Source organism: Cololabis saira, chromosome 18 (assembly GCF_033807715.1).
Source record: "Cololabis saira isolate AMF1-May2022 chromosome 18, fColSai1.1, whole genome shotgun sequence".
Lineage (NCBI taxonomy): Eukaryota > Metazoa > Chordata > Actinopteri > Beloniformes > Belonidae > Cololabis > Cololabis saira.
In genome coordinates this window covers 3,279,892-3,284,891 of record NC_084604.1, presented here as the reverse complement: position 1 = coordinate 3,284,891, position 5,000 = coordinate 3,279,892, and positions in this window count along the sequence as shown.

Genomic DNA, 5,000 nt, shown 5'->3' with positions numbered 1-5,000 from the left:
AGAGCTGGAGGAAGAGCTGGAGGAAGAGCTGGAGGAAGAGCTGGAGGAAGAGATGGAGGAAGAGCTGGAGGAAGAGCTGGAGGAAGAGATGGAGGAAGAGCTGGAGGAAGAGATGGAGGAAGAGCTGGAGGAAGAGATGGAGGAAGAGCTGGAGGAAGAGATGGAGGAAGAGATGGAGGAAGAGCTGGAGGAAGAGATGGAGGAAGAGATGGAGGAAGAGCTGGAGGAAGAGCTGGAGGAAGAGATGGAGGAAGAGCTGGAGGAAGAGCTGGAGGAAGAGCTGGAGGAAGAGCTGGAGGAAGAGATGGAGGAAGAGCTGGAGGAAGAGATGGAGGAAGAGCTGGAGGGAGAGATGGAGGAAGAGCTGGAGGAAGAGCTGGAGGAAGTGTCTGGGATGAAGGAAGTCTGGGCATCTCTGTTGAGACTGCTGCCCCCGCGACCCGGGAATGGATAAGCGGCGGACGATGGATGGATGGATGGATGGATGGATGGATGGATGGATGGATGGATGGATGGATGGATGGATGGATGGATGGATGGATGGATGGATGGATGGATGGATGGATGGATGGATGGATGGATGGATGGATGGATGGATGGATGGATGGATGGATGGAATAAAATCACGGGGCCCACCATTATATACAGGTCAAAGCACCTTTTCTAAGGAGGGAGAATAGGTGGAGGTGCTGGACGTATGTCAATCCCTCGACCTTCACCTGGATCATTACGGTAATTAGTCTGGGTCCTCTCTCCCTGTTTTGAGGGGTTGAAACCGAAGCATGAGGAGAAATACAAGACCGTCTCTGGACATGTAGGATAGACGCCTAACCAATCAGAGAAATGTATCGTGACGTAGGCGGAGCTACAACCTGACTAGCATCAACTTGAGACATCCAGGATGTCTCCGGAGGACCAGGGACGCTGGTGAACGGGTTTACAGTAAACACTGGTGGATACAAGCTGTTATGATGGATCTCCCTGTTGTTATTGGTCCGGTACGTTCCGTACCAGTAGGAATGGCTGCATGTGGGGAACCACACGTGAGTCGGCAGAGACTCGGACCCGCAGCAGAACTGGTTTGGGCAGCCAGACTACGCCTCAGGAACAGTGTTGTTTTAGATTTACTCTTAGAGCTGGGATATACTTGCTGTTGGTGATTGCGTTCGCGTCCGTTCGCATGCACCACCAACGGCAACGTAGCTCACGTAGTACGCGAGGAGAGCGCGTCATACCAGCGGTGACCGATAGGGGGCAGTAGCAACAGTTGGAAAAGTGATTAAATATTTAGTAGCAGCGGTAGCAGCAGTAGCAGATTAGAACAATGAACAAGTTTACATGACACCATTGGATGATGTAGGAGATTATAACACTGCTTTGGTTATAATCCCTGTATAATATGAAGATAAAACAGAAGGTCATATATTTGGGGATTGTTATCTCCAAGGACAAAACAGTAATTGAAAAGATGAATATTTGGAACAATTTGGACAAGTGTAAGTCAATTCTAAACAGGTGGCTGCAAAGGGATATTTACATTTTAGTCTTATTATCAAAAATGGATAGTCTGTCCAGACTCATTTATCCGGCATCCTCCTTACCCATCTCAACAAGAATGATCAAAACAATAAATACAGTTAATTTTAAGTTCATATGGAGAAATAGATGTCAATATATAAGAAAGATTGACATGGTAAAAAACTATGATGATGTTGAATGTGATTGATTTCAATATTATCAATGGTGTCTTGAAACTGAAATGGTTAAAATCTTTCCTTACAAATAGACATTCCTTCTGGTTTATTGTTCCTAATATGATTTTCCCAAAAATGGGTGGAATAGACTTTCTTCTACACTGTGACTTTGATTATAGCTCATTACCACTTAAACTCTCTGCTTTCCATCAGCAAGTCCTTCTCTATTGGAAATTGATTTATAGTCATCATTTTACACCACACACCTGTATGGAACAACAGGTACATTTTGCTCAGTAGAAAATCTGTTTATATAGAGGATTGGAAATCGAAAGGAGTCTGGGCTATTGCACACTTTCTGGATGATACTGGGAATGTGTTACAGTTTGAGGATTTTTGCAAAAAATACAAAATTCAATGTACTGTTAAACATTATAATAGAGCGATAAAAGCCATACCAATTTCTCTGAGTTTGATGGTTAGAGAAGACATTCGTCACTAAGGTCTCTCCTGAACTGAGACAGCTCTGCATTAAAGCGACACTACGTAACTTTTCCACCTTAATATCATATTTCCAGAGTCATTGTGATGGTACATCAACTTCCAACAGGTTTAATGAACCTCTGTCATGGTCTGAGGGGTCTGTATCTCCTTCACTGGCACTATGTAACTTTGAGGAGCATGGTAGGAACCCTGCCACACTAAAAGACTACAAATCGTTACGACTTTGACTGCTTTACGGCATACGTCACTTCCCCCTCCTTCCCGATTCGCAGTCGAGACGAAAATGGGCGGGGCTTGGAGCTCAGAGCTCCGCAGAAGCTGTTGCTGTGTTGTAGCTGCAGCAGCTCCACATAACAGACGTGGGGAAAAGATCCTAATGGTTTAACTTTTCACCGGTTTCCTGCTCGGAGGCTGAACCACGCAGGCCAAGTATCTGATATAACAAAGTAAAAGAGTGAAAGAGAGTTGGCTCGCTTGGATCAGGGCTGTAACGACCAAACACACAGTAAAGCCTGAATTATGGTTCTGCGTTAAATCGACGCAGAGCCCCGGCGTAGGGTACGTGGTGACGCGCAACGTACGGTGCGTGTCGCCGCGTAGCGTACGCCGTAGGCTCTGCGTCGATTTAACGCAGAACCATAAATCAGCCTTAAGCCACAAACACTCACACAGACCGGGTCGGATCACGGGTTTTATTCCCCACTTCTCCAGCTAAACGCAGTTGCTGGCCAACTCTCTGCGGTGCAATTAAACCCAATCTTCAGATAAAACTAGTTTGTTGAGGAAAAAATATTAACTCTTATTTGTAGCTGCAGAGGAAAAAAATAATCTCACGAGGAAAACAAAAATATATATATTAATAATATATAGCAGTCAAAAAAAAAGAAAAGAGAAGTAAGAGGGATACAAAACATGTAGTGTATGTTGTACTATTATACAAATTTATTGAAACACATGGCTCTTCAGTAGGGATTAATTATTATTATAATTAATAATAATTAATAATCATTATTTTCTCCATATACCGCTCCCTGGCTTCCTTGTTTAAGGTATCCCGGTAAATTCCAGTTCCTTTCCAGCAGTTAAACATCTTTTTTTTTGTGTTCTGTCTGTTCACTTGGTGAAACAGAAAAGTGTCCCGTCTCCTCTCATCAAAACAAATGCAGCGACGGGACAGGAGTTTTCCGGCAGTACGCGCTGGTGCTCATGGGAAACGTAGTGTTCTTTCTGGTAAAACACTACCGCTTTTGTCCAAAAGATGCCGCCAAACTCAGAAAAGCTGAAAGTTACGTTGTGCTGCTTTAAAGGTTTAGATTTTTGTGACTTTAAGGCCCAGTTTCACAGACAAGGCTTAAGCCTAGTCTCAGACTAAAATGCAGTTTGAGCTGGCTTAACTTTAAGTCACTTGCACAGACATATCTTAAAATAGTCATAGATTTAGTCTGTTCTGGATTAAACAAAGCCAATTGCTAGAGGGTGGATTAGAGCTACTCTAGGACTAAATTGAAGTTTATATTAATCCTGCAAAGAGGCAGGTTTAACTTCAGTTTAGTACTGTTTGTGAAAGGGAGCACAGATGGTTTGGGAGCATGGAGTATTTGGAATATCTAAATGAAGACCAATATTGGCTACAGAGGCCATCCAGAGGAAGGCCTGTACCCAGTTCTCTCCAAGTTCTGGTCACTTTGAGATTCTTGGCATCTGGAACCTTTCATCGTGAAACTGTTGATTTGTGTGGTGTCAGTGAAGCAACAGCGTGTAGAATAGTTCACAATGTCTGCAGTGCCATTTGTGAACTGAGAAATCTGTACATTAAGTTCCCTGATGCTGCTGAGCAAACCAACTATAAATCGCGATTCTACGAATATGGGAACTTCCCAGGAGTGATTGGCTGTATAGAGGGATGTCATGTTGAAATCAAGTGTCCATCAACTCCTGATGCTGAGGAGTACAGGAACCGTAAGAACACGTTTTCCATCAATGTTCAGGCTGTATTCACTCCCAATTTAGGTTTTTCAAACATTGTTGCCCGTTGGAAGGGAGCAATACATGATTCAAGGATTTTTCACAACTCTTCATTGTGTGCTCAGTTTAAGAGAGGGCAACATAGCGGAATACTAATTGGTGACAGTGGATATGCTCCTATTTATTCACACCTTGGCCACATCCCACAACAACTGAGCAGCAAAGATACAACAGAGCTCATATTCGCACTAGAGGGATGGTCGAGCGTATGTTTGGAGTGTGGAAAAATCGATTCCAGTGTTTACGCAATACACTTAGTTTTGAGCCAAGAAGATGCTGCAAGGTGATCATTGCTACAGCTGTGCTGCACAACTACCTGAAGCTGCACAACTACCTGAAGCAGTATAATTGTCCTGACCCTCCAATGGAAGACCAGAATGATCCAGATGTGCCCATGCCAGTCCAACGAGGACTTGCACTCAGAGCTGCTTTCACATTGCAGCACTTCAGTTAGAAAAAAGATACATTTAACCATGGGATGTATAGATTATGGCTTGTTTTTGCCTTAATAGTGTTTGTTGTGTACAACATATATAAATAGTGTGCTGAAAAATTAAATGAGAAACTCAACCAAGGCTGTTCTAAAATGTAGGTTGTGGTGACTACAATACTCACACTCTTGTCAAGTGAGAAAACATTTATTTTCATAACATATTTCATTACATTACATAGCTATCTCATGCATCTTTCTTTGAACAACTCTCTCTTCTAATTTCATATCCAATTCGACCTGTAGAATTCTCATTTTCATGTCATGCTCTTCTTTCAGATATTTCA